Source organism: Vulpes lagopus, chromosome 5, assembly GCF_018345385.1.
Source record: "Vulpes lagopus strain Blue_001 chromosome 5, ASM1834538v1, whole genome shotgun sequence".
Taxonomy (NCBI): domain Eukaryota; kingdom Metazoa; phylum Chordata; class Mammalia; order Carnivora; family Canidae; genus Vulpes; species Vulpes lagopus.
In genome coordinates, this window is record NC_054828.1 from 21,127,133 (window position 1) to 21,142,724 (window position 15,592).

Here is a 15,592-nt window from a genome sequence, read left to right on the forward strand (position 1 = left end):
GCCACTGGGCCCCAGAAAAGGTGTTTTTCAAACTTGTCTCCTGCCTTCCCAAATTTGTTTGAAACTCATCCCCTTCACATGCCATTTATCAGCTGCAAGCACCCCCATGTCTCTGACCGTGTAATTCTACAGTGACGTGACCTGAACTTGACATCCAGGGCAAGGAGAACCTCCATTCACACCTCTGTCTCTGCCTGACCATTTCCCTGAATCAGGTTTGTAACCGGGATGATGACCGCTTAAAGAAACCCCTTTCTTTCTTTTTTTTTTTTTTTTAAGATTTTATTTATTTATTCATGAGAGACACACATAAAAGGCAGAGACACAGACAGAGGGAGAACCAGGCTCCATGCAGGGAGCCCGATGCGGGACTCGATCCAGGGACTCCAGGATCACGCCCTGGGCCAAAGGCAGGCGGCAAGCCTCTGAGCCACGCAGGGATCCCCCAAGAAACCCTTTTCTGAAAATCTTCCCCATGTGCACCTTGGAAATCACCATCAAGCTCAGACCACTCTATTCCAAAATGTAACATGGCATTAGTTAGGATATTCTGAAAAGCAGGGATCAAGACAGGATTGAATGGGCAAGGATTTGGGAGGGAAAGTCCCTATGTGAAAAAGAAATAGGAAGGGGGTAGGAAAGACTGAGAGAGCCATCAGACCACAACACAAATCTGCCCTCACCTCAAGGAGTGCGGGAGCAAAGATGGGGTGGAAGTGTCCTATACTACCAATCAGGACATCTGCAGAAAACTGTTGGGGCGTCTGTGAGCCAACGTCACCCGACAAAGGAGCCCCATGGCTCTCAGGACCAGATCTGCTTCAGCATCCTCAAGGCACTAGATCTGGTCTCTGAGTCACCAGAGGGAGGTATGGCCTCAAAGGATACACTGGGGGACGTCAACCTGGCCCTTGGCCACTTGTGCTCTCTGTAGTCTGGTGTCCACAAAAGGCGTTCTCAGGGGTGCCATAATTGCACTTTCAAGTCTTCAATTTGGACAATCATAAATAAGTGCATTGGGAGATGGTGTATGTGGATTAATATTGTTATCGGGCATACACACTGCAAGGAGGGAGGTTCAGGATTCTAATCAAAGCTCTCCTCCTAAAAAGTACCACAAACCTTCAATTGTCTTCATCTTTAACTGGCAAGAGAAAGTTGCTGTAAATGTGCTAAATGGGCCGAAAGGATACACTCGAAGACCAGATTTTAGCGTACTTTTATGTCAACTCTACAATCACTATCCATGTTGCGGCACTGTTGGATTTATGGGCATTGTGGATTTGTTCATATAATGTTATCACCTTTTAATACCCAAAGAGATGTGCCCTATTTTGTTGCCCACATTGGAACTTTCTATTTTGTCTGCACTTCTGCACGGATTTTTTTAAAAGATTTTATTTATTTATTCATCAGAGACACAAAGAGAGGCACAGACCCAGGCAGAGGGAGAAGCAGGCTCCTTCAGGGAACCCGATTCAGGACTTGATCCCAGGACCCAGGATCACTCCCTGAGCCAAAGGCAGACACTCAACCAACTGAGCCACCCAGGCATCCCCTCTGCATAGATGTTATTCATCCTTTCCAAGCTTTCGGCTTCTGCTGTCCTCTCCGTTGTTTTTCTGCTTCAAATCTAATTTTTAGTCTCTATCTTTACCAGTTTCTTACTTCTGCTTGGTTTGGAGTTTAATGTGCTTTCCCTTTTCTGCTTTCTTGATGTGGAAACTTTGACATCAATTTGTGAGACCTTTTTTCTTTCCAAATGTTAGCCTTTCCAGCTGTAAATGTACCACTAGCACTGTGCCTTGCTAGCTGCAACACAAAAATGATATATTGCCATTCACTTCAAAACATTTAAAATTTCCTTTGAGACTTCTTCTTTGACTCTCGAATCATATATAAGTGTGTTATTTAATTTCTAAATGTTTAGTAATTTTCTTTTAAATATATGAAGGTTTGTGTTAAGGCCCAGAATGTGGCCAATCTTGGTCAACATTCTGTGTACCTCAAAAAAGTATGTATTTTACTATTAGGTTCTATAAATAAAAATGTTCCATAAGTGTCAACTAGATTGAGTTAATTTATAGTGTTTATGTCTTCTTTAGTTCTACTGATTATTTTCCTACCAGTTCTCAGTCACCGAGAGAGGAGTGTTTTGATCCCCAACCATAACGGTGGATTTGCCTACTTTTCCTTTCTGTCCTATCACTTTCTGCTCTGTGTATTTTGAAGCTCTCTTGTTCAGTGCCTACACCTGTAAGAGTCCTATATATTTTTGGAGACTTGACCCCTTCATCAAGTCATGTCCCTCCTTATCCCTCTAACATGTCTTGTTTCAAAGTCTGCTGTGATATTATCATAACTGTTCCAACTTTTTTAATGTTTGCACCACATATATTTTCAACCTTCTGCTTTCAACCTATCACACCTTTCTATTTCAAGTGGGTCTCTTATAGGCAGCGTAAACTTCAGTCATGTTTTTTCATCAAATCTAATATTCACAGCCTTGTCATTGATGTGTTTTGACCATTTACATTCAATATGATTACTGACAGGTTTGAATTAAAATCTATCATGTTTCTATTTGTTTGCTATTTGTCTCATTTGTTCTTTGTTTCTTTCTCCCTCCTTCTGGCTATCTCTGAGGTTAATCAAACTTTTTAATTATTCATTTTATTTTCACTATTGAGTCATTATTTATATATATATTTTTAAAGCATCTGCTGGCTTTTAATGAACCTCTTCCCATGTGGTTTCAAGCCACCAGTATACAGCCCCCCAACACATACACCTCTCATGTTCTCTTCTGTTCTTTTGCTAGAGAATTTGGCCTGCACCGTGACAGGCTGCCCAGCGGAGCCTTCCCTTCCCCAGGACTTTGTAGCAGACCCGGATGGACCACATCAATGACGGGAGCACTAGATTCTTGCTCTGGGCAGTGTTTACCCATGTCTGCTCACTGACCACCGTCGGCAGTTTATCAAGATGACAGTCGGGCAGAAGCTTGGGTTCCTCTTTAAGTGGTAACGCCTCACACCAGCCTTCCTTGGGTGATATTTGCCGAAATTGGTCCAGTGGTGTTGCTCTGCCTCTGGCATTCCCCAGCCTCCCACATCTGTGACTGTGGCTCCCACAGATCAGAAGCATCCGGGTCTTCCAAGTAGGTGGCCAAGATGAAAGAACATACCTGTTTTTTAAAAATGTTGTGGCTGCCCTGGTGTTCACAAGGTACATCTTTAATTAATCAGAGTCTACCTTCAAATAATATTATAGCATTTCACACGTAACATAAAGACCTTACAACCATGTACTCCCAACCCCTCCCCTCCCATCCTCTGTGCTACTGTGGTCACCTGTTTTGTTTTTCTATATTCTGCAAACACATCATCTGTTGCTACTATTTTTTTCTCAATATTGCTCATTTTCTTTTAGAGCAATTAGAAAGAAGGAAAACATTATTTTTCCTTTATGTATTTCATTTCCCATGGTCTTTATTTCTTTGTGTAAATCCATGTTTCGATCTGATATCATATTTCTTCTTGCCTGAGAACTCTCCTGAGCATGTCTTGTAGTGTAGATGTACACTAGAGACATGTAGTGTGGACCACACATTCTCAGTTTTTGTTGGTCTGAAAAAATCTTTATTCTTCATTTTTAAAACACATTTTCAGGGGGATCCCTGGGCGGCTCAGCGGTTTGGCACTTGCCTTTGGCCCAGGGCAAGATCCTAGAGTCCCGGGATCGAGTCCCACGTTGGGGTCCCTGCATGGAGCCTGCTTCTCCCTCTGCCTGTGTTTCTGCCTCTCTCTCTCTCTATTATGAATAAATAAATAAAAATAAAAAAACACATTTTCAATATATGTAAAATTGCAGGTCAATAGCTTTTTTTCTTTCATCTTGTTAAAGATGTCTCTGGCACACCTAATTTCTGACAAGGTGTCTACTGTAATTGTTACATTTGTTCCCTATATATAATGTGGTCTTTTTTTCCTCTGCCTGCCTTCAGAGTCTTCCCTGCCTCTGTGTGTGTGTGTGTGTATGTGTGTGTGTGTGTGTGTGTGTGTGTGTGTGAGAGAGAGAGAGAGAGAGAGAGAGAAATTTAATTTTTTATTTTTATTTATTTATTTATTTTTATTAGAGTTCAATTTGCCAACATATAGCATAACACCCAGTGCTCATCCCATCAAGTGCCCCCCTCAGTACCCGTCACCCAGTCACCCCCACCCCCTGCCCACCTCCCTTTCTACCACCCCTTGTTCGTTTTCCAGAGTTAGGAGTTTCTCATGTTCTAATTCCCTCTCTGATATTTCCCACTCATTTTTGAGAGAGAGAAATTTAAATGATATGTTTAGGTGTATAGGTTTTTTCTTGATTTTGCAGCTGGTTGTTTTCTGTCTTGTTTTGTATTTATCTTGCTTGGCATTCTCAGAGCTCTTTGGTCATGTGGTTTGGTATCTGCCATTAACTTTGGAAAATTTGGCAACAGTTGCTACTTCAAATATTTCTTCTGCCCTTTCTCTCTGTAACCTCCTTTTGGGATCCAGTAACATGTACATTAGACCTACTGAGGCCATCCCACAGTTCTTGGATTCTCCTTTTTTTTTTTCCTTTTTGTGGTTCAGTTTATATCATTTCTAATCATCTGCCTTGGACTTATCTGATTTTTTCAGCGGCATTCAACTAAGTAGGTCAAGGTGACCCCAGTCTGACTCCTATGTAAGTGCTAGCTCCCTCAGAGAAGGGGGACTGGCTTGTTTGTTGCAGGCTTCATGAGGAGGTGCTACACCTCTGGCCCTGCCTGGCTCAGGCCCACTGCAGCCCACCTCGGTGCAGCAATCAGCATGGCCTCACCTCCCAGGACCTGGGGTAACAGGAACTACCGCAAGCAAGTCTGTCCATGCTTCTGCCACTTGCTGTGCTATGGGTAATAAATTGCCTTGCTCTGATCCACATGTCTATTGTCCACTTTTGGCACTTATGGTGTAAATCACACTCATGATGAGGAGGGGCTCTTCCTGACAAGTATATGGTATTTTGTTTACTTCTGTATTGTCTGTCTCCTGTCAGAATAGAAGCCGAAAAGCCCTTTTTTTTTTTTAACAGTTATTCATGTGACCTATCATGTTCAAGGCATCCTACTAGATGGGATGAAAAAAATGACTGGTTGAATGTCTGCCTCAAAGTGGTGTGATTCTGGGAGGAAGAGGAACTCAGATCTCAAACCACAAAGACCCAAGGAAGCATCCTTAATTCTCATTATTGTGAATTCCTTAAGCTTAATATTATCCTTACATTATCCCTGATATTATCTTTGAATCCTACATAGTGTCTTGTACATAATGCTGTATATGGAAACATACAGTAAGTCCATCAATAAATGGTAAACTGAGGTTGCAGTGTTTCCTGGGCTTTGGTCCTAGGATGAATCATACAAAAACAGTTGATACTGGACCATTATAATTCTCAAAAATAGTAGCTAGATGCAGTTCAGCTTAATGCTAAGCTTCTAATAATTATCTTTAAATCCCTTCTTGAAAGAATCCTAGGCTGAGAGCCAAAGTGCTGAATTTAAAAGATAGATTTAGTACTAAAGATTGAGAATTGAGAGATGTGGATTTCCATTCCAAATATATTCCTCTGAAACTTTTTTGTCACAACCTCTTTGGCACTTCGTTACACACCTGCCCTGAAGGGTGAAGAGACAAAATGATACAAAATATGAATTTGAAAAGATTATAGGAGTCATGAGAAGCAATGCTGTATCCCCTTATCTTGGCTTTTTACACAGGAAATAAGGCATTAATAACCACAATACATTAATGGGATGAAAATTGCCACAGCTTTTAGAGGGTGTTCGGCAATATATATCAAATCAAATATCAAATGTGAATGTGTTCAGCAGGAGCCACTTGCACCTCCAGAATCTATCCTATCAGAAATGTGTGCCCTGTGCACATAGAGATAACTTTACCAGGATGTTCACCGCAGTACTATTAATAGTGGCAAAATCCTGGAAGCAACCTACATGCTCATCAGTATAGGAATGGCTATAAAATAAACTGCATTATAGCCATATAACAGAATACTATGGAACTCTTAAAAATAATGAAGGTAATGGCTATTTCGTAAAAGCATATCCAAGATCTAGGAAAGGAAAACAGACTATTGCTAAATATATAAATAGTATACTAAACACACCTCATTTGTATTAATGTTTTGAAATGCTATGTATGTGAGATATTCATGAAGCCAAACTAACAAAGTTGTTGAGAATGTGTGTTTATATGTGTATGTGTGTGTGTGTGTGTATGCATGTATGTGTGCTTAGAAAGAGGAAGGCAAGAGGATCCGATTAGGGTTTGATGGGGAAAACAGTAGCCATTCTGAGCACAAAGCATCTAAGACAGAATCAGACTTCATGACTGCTACAAGAGCTGGAGGAGGAATGGAAGTCAGGAAAGCAGCCACCAAAGGTCAGAGAAGACCACAGTGGAGTCTCAGCCCAGGCACCTGGAGGTGAGGGTAGAATGCTGGGGCCCACCGCACCCACAAGGCAGGGGTCCCTGGAAAGGGCTGCAAAAGCTACTGTGTTCATGAAGTGGGACTTTGTGGAAAGGTCTAAGAACCTGCCTCCTCTGCCCTAACAACTCACCAAGTGACGAGTGCGGCCCCTATTGCCTTCCATCTTCCAGATCTCATGAGTCTTTCTCTTGGGCCAATTCTAACCCAGAGCCAAACAGGGCAGGGAAATGCCCCTCAGCCTCAGGAGGGATGGCAGTGCTAAGGCCGAGGTGAGGACAAGCCATCCTGTACATTTTTACCAAACAGATTTTGATATGGTTAGAATCTGGGAAGAATGTACTAAATCACGTCATCACAAATAACTCCCAGAATTCATACAGTCCCCCACATTGAACAATCACTTGGGAGAAATTTTTTCTAATGCAATTACCAAAAATGTGACCAGAGTTCCTGTTAATTAATATCTCTTTATTTTCATTTGAACAGAAATAGATCCCAGCAAATTGATGGGCATCTATTCAAATGAAATCACTAAAAGCCTGCTGATAGCTGCATGCAGAGAATTGTGAATGCCTGTCATCGTTTCATATTTATGAGACATCAAAAAGCAGTATACTTTGCCTGCTATTTTCACTCAAAGTGAGAAATCCACAAGGGGCTTACCCTCAGGACTGTTTACCGTATATGGAGTCTTGCAATATCTCTCTTCTGGACAGTCTATGTTTCTTGACATCAAGGCAGACAAGTTTATTACCTATGATGGCCACGTCCTTGCTCCAAGTTGGCACCGTCCCAATTTAGCTCCAAGGCTCAGGTAAATCGTGACGGATCCCAGGCAAACCTGGTAATTCCATATCAGGAATTGGTTTAGCAGTGGCCCAATGAGCCCTGAAGGGAAGTCGGTTGGGGAGGCTTGTTGGAAAGGTTTTACTCAATCATTCAAAGGGTCCCAAGGAAGACAGTTCCTCTCCTATCACCAGTCCTTATCATGTCTGGATGTGATGCCTGGGACAGCTGTGGTCACCTTGAAGTCATGCACATGGTCTTGGGACAAAGCCCCATTGGAGGGCAGTACAACAGAGAAGATGAAAGGAACTGGTATCTGGTAAGATTCTAGAGTTACTGAGGTGCCATCCCCCTTCTTTGGATTTCCAGGGACTTTGTACATTCAATGTCTTTTGCTCTAAGCCAACTGACTTGAGATTATTTGCATGTCAAAACCATCTTAACAACTGATAATAACTGATATTATGAGATAATAATATCATAACAACTGCTTTTATTAGAAGTCCTTAATTATGACCATGGGTCGGCTTTGTAATAAAATTTAATGATGACGGCAGTGTTAGGTCATATTAAAAACTGGATTTCCCATTATGTCAGCCTCTTAGTTTCCATATTCTATTATTTGTTCCTTTATTAAATAATGTTACAGCTAATATTTTCATTCTGTCATGTTATGATTAGTTGCTAATTTTAATCCGTTTTCAATGGATTTAAATGAAACCAGTAATAAAATCAGGTTCAACTCCAGGAGGAAACACTGGAGGAGCACCAAGGTGGTCTATAAGAAATTGCATATGTGCTGGTGCAAGCATTTATGCTGTCTCAAGGTCACTAGGGTTTTACCAAAGCAAGCTGAAAAAAACCACTTCTCTTTGAATAGTTGAACATGTCTTACTGGTTTTTCACTGGTTTTATTAGTTGTTTTTGCTTTTATACTTCCTATGAATAGGCTGCCTCAGTAATAAATGAGAACTTTTATTTGGAAAAAAAGACCATTAAGGTAACATCTTTTGGGACATTTGTCTTCTTACCATTCTCAGAATACATTTCATAATGATTTGTGTATAGTATGTGCTTAATCAATGTGTGAATGAATGAATGAATGAATGAAGCAAGGAACTAACTGATTTTGTAATAAGATACAAGGCTATTGTTTCTCTACCTCTGCTACGTGTCAGTTGAGTAAGTGTCCAATCTGGGCTTGTAACCTGGCCTTGATACTTACCAACTATGAGTTTCAGGAAAATTACCCAACATCTTTAAGAAACTTGAGTTTTTTTCATCTACATGATGAGGATGCTAGTAAATATTCTTGCAGAGGATTGTTGTGGTGATTAAACAAGTTAATGTCTGCTCTCTGCCCCTGAACACACACACACACACACACACACACACACACACACAGTAGAAATCATAACAATATCATAATCTCAGGTTCAAGAAATCCTGTGTTTGGGGGCACCTGGGTGGCTCAGTTGGTTAAGCATCTGCCTTTGGGTCAGGTTGTGATCTTGGAGTCCTGGGAATAAGACCCAAGTCGGGCTCTCTGCTCAGCAGAGAGTCTGCTTCTCCCTCTCCCACTGTGCTCTCTCTCACTCTCTTTCAAGTATCTTAAATCTTAAAAAAAAAAAAAAAATCTTAAATCAGAAAGAAAGAAAGAAAGAAAGAAAGAAAGAAAGAAAGAAAGAAAGAAAGAAAGAAAGAAAGAAACCCTGTGTTCCAAAAAGCGGACATGCTCAGCCTTTTGGGGTTACTGTGTCTATCCCAGAAAGCAGAGCAAGAAGGAGTGGGTTCTTTGTAGACAGCAGCACGGTGCATTCAATCTCTCCTGGCTCATATTCCATCTTCTCTCCCAATCTGCCTCTGTGAGACAAGAGAATCAGTCACTCCCTGCTAACAGGATAGAAGGACCAACATCAGTGGCCAAGCCAGGGCCACATTCCAGCCCGGGCTGCTACCACCTACAGCAGAAAGATGCGCACTTAGGTTATGTTAGCCCGGCCAATGTTGCAGCATCTAGGCTAATGAGATACAGTAACCTGTAACCTTAGAATTCCCACATCAGCACTTGTCTGATGTAATATTGAAATATTTCCACTCAAGATGCCAACTTGAATAATTTAAAGACTTTAGTGCCTGGTGAGTTAATAACCTGCAAATTATTAACATAATCAGTCAATTCTAGTTATTAAAGGGTCATCTATTTTCTGCTAATCTTTCTTCTATATGAAATTATAAAGAATGTGTTCCAGAGGACCCTACCCTAAAAATCTATAAGTGAGACCCCCTGATTTGTGAGCTGAGTCCTCACAGTGCTCAAAGTGGGGTCCCTGGACTGAGAGCATTAGCATTACTGGGGAACCTGTCAGAAATGCAAATACTCATCCTCACCCCAGACCTACAGAATTAGAAATTCTGTGGAGACCCAGCCATCTGTTCCTTAACAAGCCTCCAGGGGATCCTGGTGCTCATTCAAGTTTAAGAACCTCTGTGAGAATGGATAGGAGGGAATTAGCAGGACAAGAAATAGCTCAAACAGATCCTGAAAAAATAAAATCATAATTATAACAACTTAAAACCAATTTATAAACACCCGAACTCTCACAAGGTAAAAGGAATAAAAAATACCCTTTCCTTCTGTACAAACTCCCTTAGGGACAAATATTTTATGACTTAGTATTTAATGATGCCTAAAGCATTTAGGTTAATTTATAATAAGCTAACAGAGAGCACTGCTTATATTCCAGGCTCTACACTAAACCCTCTATTATCTCATTTAATCCTCACAATAAACTATGACACCGGTGCTATTATTCTCACCTCACAGGTGTATAATCTTAAAATTGGGGAGGGGTTGGGGGATGTGCCCAAGTAAATCTGCACACACTGCATACAGTCCTCTGTCATGTGCTATGTGGATCCAGTTCTCCCAACCACAACACTCAACAGCCTTCCCAACTATTTGCAAAACACTGCACGGTGAGTGGAGGAGAGAAACAAGAAAGAAGTGCTGCCCTTCAAAAAAAGAATGAACCAGCCAGTGAGGAAGGAGATCAGAATGTGCAACTCTAATACCAGGCAGAAGGAAACAGACACTCTAATAGTAGTGCAAGCAAGACCTTTAAATCCAACTGAGAATTTGGGGAGTATTTCGATCAGCAAAGAGAAGGGAAAGCCAAAGCCAGTCCACAAAGAGAAGAGAGGATGAGCAGAAGTGTGACATGACAACGGATGGCAGGCTCCAGGCAGGGCAGGGCATGCTTCCAGCACAGAGGGGGCAGAGAGCAATGTGGAGTAGAAAATATGGTTGGAAAGAAGAAAAATTCCATCCTGGATGGCCTTGAATACCATGGTAAACATCTTGGATTTCTTCTTTTTTTTTTTTTTTAAAGATTTATTTATTCATTTATGATAGACATAGAGAGAGAGAGAGGCAGAGACACAGAGAGAGGAGGAGGGAGAAACAAGCTCCATGCCGGGAGCCCGACGTGGGACTTGATCCCGGGACTCCACGATCGCACCCTGGGCCAAAGGCAGGCGCTAAACCGCTGAGCCACCCAGGGATCCCCCACAGCTTGGATTTCTATTAGTACGCCACTGTGAGTCATTTAAGAATTCTCGAGCATGGGTACATGATTTGCCCAGGAGACCTAGGAGAAGGAAACAAACAAAAAAAGAAAGAAAAAGAAAGAAAGAAAGAAAGAAAGAAAGAAAGAAAAGAAAGAAAAGAAAGAAAAGAAAAGGAAAGAGAAGAAAAGAGAAGAAAAGAGAAGAAAGAAAGAAAAGAAAAGAAAGAAAAAGAAAAGAAAAGAAAAGAAAAGAAAAGAAAAGAAAAGAAAAGAAAAGAAAAGAAAAGAAGAAAGAGGAAAAAATAATGCTTATGAAAACCTATACTTAAGGAATCAGCCGATCTCGGGGTTCTGGGATTGGGTCCCGCATCAGGCTTCCCGCTCCTCCCCCTGCCTGTGTCTGTGCCTCTCTCTGTGTCTCTCATGAATAAATAAATAAAATATTTTTTAAAAAAGGAGTCAGCAGGGAGAAGCCATTGAGATTAAAAAAATAACTTGAGTAAAACGAAGACTTTAAACTGAGGGTAGCCCATATGAATGAATGACTTGAATGAATGAGAACAATGAGTAGACAGTGTCAAAGGTTACAGAAAGGCCAAGAGCATCAACACCAAAAGTAAATTTTTGCATCTGGAGGTGGGAGGCGCAGAGTGGGACTTGTGCCCCGCCCCACCACTCACTGGAATAGGTCTTGCATTGCAGTATTTTATAAGCACTAATTACTAGTGCTTATGAAATGCAGAAGTATGTTTTGAAAAACAAAATACATTCCTTTGACATTTCAAACTCAGGAAATAAATTTCTGGGAAAACATATTGTGACAATCTTTTTAGTCCTTTAGGGTACCTTCACAAAGAAAAAGGCATTTGTCTCATAAATTAATCTAATACTACTACTCCTAAATGTATTGCTCTTTAAGAAAAACTGGCTCAACTAGGGAATAGAGGACAGGTGTATCTGTCATAATAGGTTGCCTTGAGGCTTTTTTGTTTTAAAAAATAATAAAAATCACCCAAAATAGCTTAGGCAACGTTATGTAACATCTAGAAGAATACTATGTGCTAGAATTTTTTTTTGGGAGGGGAGAGAAAATCTAAGTAGCTCAGCTTGAGTCAGGGGATCAGGAAGTAGGCCCAGAAAGAGCTGGTTCAAGTGGTAACTCTGCACACCTGCAAGTGGGAGGTGGGGCCCTTCTCAGGGTCCAGGCTAGGCCGATTCCCCGAAATCATCCACATCAAGTATGTTCCTGAAAAGCCATGTGACTACTCCAAATGCACAACAAATAACTAACATTTATGTAGCAATGCTGAAGTTAAAAAACAGTTTTCAGGGATGCCTGGGTGGCTCAGTGGTTGAGCATCTGCCTTTAGCTCAGGTCCTGGGGTCCTGGGATCAAGTCCCACATCGGGCTCCCCACAGGGAGCCTGCTTCTCCCTCTACCTGTGTCTCTGCCTCTCTCTGTGTCTCTCATAAATGAATAAATACAATCTTTTAAAAAAAAAAAAAACAGTTTTCAAACTATTCCAGTCATGCCCACAACAACCCCCTTGCGGTAGGTGGTAGACCTAGTATATATCCAGCATAGTAGCAATGAGAAACTGAAGGTCTCAGAGGATGGATGTGCGAATGACATACTGTGACACAAGTGATCCTCTTCATCAGTAGGAAGCATCAAAGGAGCTAGTACAGTATTCAGCACAAAGTGCTGATTGTTTGAGGCACATGTCAACATTATGGACTATCACCAGCCACACAAAAAAGATGGCAAAACCAGATCACAGATGATATAAACTAAGTGAGTCAAAAGAAGTGAGAGCTGCAGCACTCAGAGAAGGGAGAGGACTCAGGGCCGGGGCAGTGGACGAGGGCTGCCCCAAGGCGATCAGGCTCCAGTGGCTCCTGAAGGACATATGAGCCATAGATAAACCACAGACAGAAGAGCGTGTGGCATTAGGAAGCACATGGACACTGGATCAGAATTAACCTCAGGTGTCTACCTTGTGTCCACGTCCACACAGAGGACACAGAAGCATCATGAATTGGGTCCTCCTTAGTGAGTGAGTTTTTCCATGCTAGCGAATTTTTCAGCCAACTGAAGCTTAAAATACCAAAAAAAATTTTTTTTAATTTTTATTTATTTATTTATGATAGTCACACAGAGAGAGAGAGAGAGGCAGAGACACAGGCAGAGGGAGAAGCAGGCTCCATGCACCAGGAGCCCGACGTGGGATTCGATCCCGGGTCTCCAGGATCGCGCCCTGGGCCAAAGGCAGGCGCCCAACCGCTGCGCCACCCAGGGATCCCTACCAAAAATGTTTTTAATACCAAAGCATTTTTAATTAAAACCATTTTGGATGGCAATATGTCTCAAATGAGATGAACCCTATACAGCATTTAGCACAGACCCTGGCACATAGCGTTCCATAAATGTTCATTACTATTGTTGGTGTTATTTATAAAATATAAGTCCCTATGTTAGGAATCAGAGTAAATAGAGTATAATTTAAATTTTCTAGATGGCCAAAGATCATCATGAATGTTAATGATTTAACTGAGTTGTGAGTATGGGGATGTCTTTATTTTTAAGAATTTTTTTAAATCTATTTATTTGAAAAAAAAATCTATTTGAGAGAGAGCAGAGAGAGAGCACGAGCAGGGGTAAGGGCAAAGGGAGAGGGAGAAGCAGGCTCCCACCCAGCAGGGAGCAGGACCTGGGGCTCAATCCTGGGACCCTGGGATCATGATGTGAGCCAAAGGCAGACGTTAATCAACTGGCTCCCCACACGCACCGTATGGGGATACCTTGAGAGTTACTGGGGACCACGGGGTTGTTTGTTCCTGCATAAGGCAGCCGCAGGCGACGAGGCATGGGTAATGCTGGATCTGGCAGTCAGCCTGGCTCTCCCTCCTTTACTGTCAGGCTGTCACTTCTCATGGTGTCACTGTGCCTGTCCCGGCCATTCCCATCTCTGTCTTTAATTTCGTATGATTAATTGTCTGTACCCGGAGACACTGAGTCCTTCCAATCTTAGAAGAATGTTCTGACATGGAGCAATGTGCTCAGTCTTTCTCAGTCTCTCTTTCCTGTTTGCCTGGATAATTTTGATGTTTCCAGCTCTAAAATCAATGAGTCTATTAAGTGTTTCATTCAAAGTGAGTGTCAGAGGTCTCCCAACAGTCTTAGGGGTGGGGTTCCACTTTGTGTACTTCTGAGAGTGCTCTATGGACTGAACACTTGCCAACTTCCTCACAATCCAAAACTTTAAGTCTCCTTGGTTTTCCAAAGCAAAGAGAAACAGCAGCAAAAAATAAAGATTGATTTGCCGTAGTGATAGCATTGCCTTCATGAGGATGGTTTGAAATCGAAGATGACTTAGGAAGGTTCTTCCTCTTCTGATGGGCCTGGGTCTTCCCCAGGAGAAGACAGAATGGCATAGCCCAGAGAAGCATGCACCTCCTGGAGGAGACAGATATGATGCCAAAGGAAGAGCACTGGATTTGGAGCCAGAAAATGCAAGTTCTAGTCATCTGTGTGATCGGAAGTCACTCAGATAACCTCTCTATACCTTAATTTCCCTATTTGTAAATCTGGGATCATGTTGCCTGACTCACTAGAGTGTGGTAAGAATATCTGACTTAGTCGGCTAGGGCAGCCGTGACAAAGTGCCACAGGCTGGGAGATTTAAACAACAGAAATTAATTTTCTCTAGGTTCTAAATGCTAAAAGTTAGAGATCAGGGTGTTGGCAAGTTTGGTTTCTTCTGAAGCCTCTCTTGTGGGGTTGCGGGATGGCTGCCCTCTTGTTGTGGCCTCACATGGCCTTTCCTCTGTGCAGGCATATCCCTAGTCTCTGCATGTCCAAATTCCCTCTTCCTAGGGACACCTGGGTGGCTCAGTGGTTGAGTCGTGATCCTTGAGTCCTGGGATCAAGTCCCACATCAGGCTCCCCGCAGGGAAGCCTGCCTCTCCCTCTGCCTGTGTCTCTGCCTCTCTCTGTGTGTCTCTCATGAATAAATAAATAAATAATTAGAAAACAAACAAAGTCCCTCTTACTATAAGGACATCAGTCAGGTTGGATTAGGACCCCACCTAAATGCTTCATTGTTTTTAGCTTTATTGAGATCTAATTGATGCATCACATTGTGCAAAAATTTTTAAAGATTTTATTTATTTTTTCATGAGACCACACAGAGAGAGAGAGAGAGAGAGAGAGGTGCAAAGATACAGGCAGGGGGAGAAGTAGGCTCCATGCAGGGAGCCCAACATGGGACTTGATTCCAGGTCTCCAGGATCACACCCTGGGCTGAAGGCGGCGATAAACCACTGAGCCACCCAGGCTGCCCACACTATGCAAATTTAAGGTGGACAATGTGATGACTGGATAAACCTATATATTGTGAAATTACCACAATAGGGTTAGCTAACACCTCCATCGCCTCACATAATTACCTTCTTGTGGTGTGTGGTGAGAACATTTAAGAAAATTTAATTTTCAAGTGTAACATATATAGTATCATTGACCAGAGTCATGAGTGGCCTCATTTCAACCAGTTGCCTCTTCATAGGCCCTGTCTCCAGACACAGCGACAATCTGATACACTAAGGTTTGGGGGGTTTAGACATATGAGCCTGAGGGGGACATAATTCAATCCACAGCACTCTTCATGAACGTGTTTTGTGAACTCCTTATAGATGAAAAAGGTGAGACCTCCATC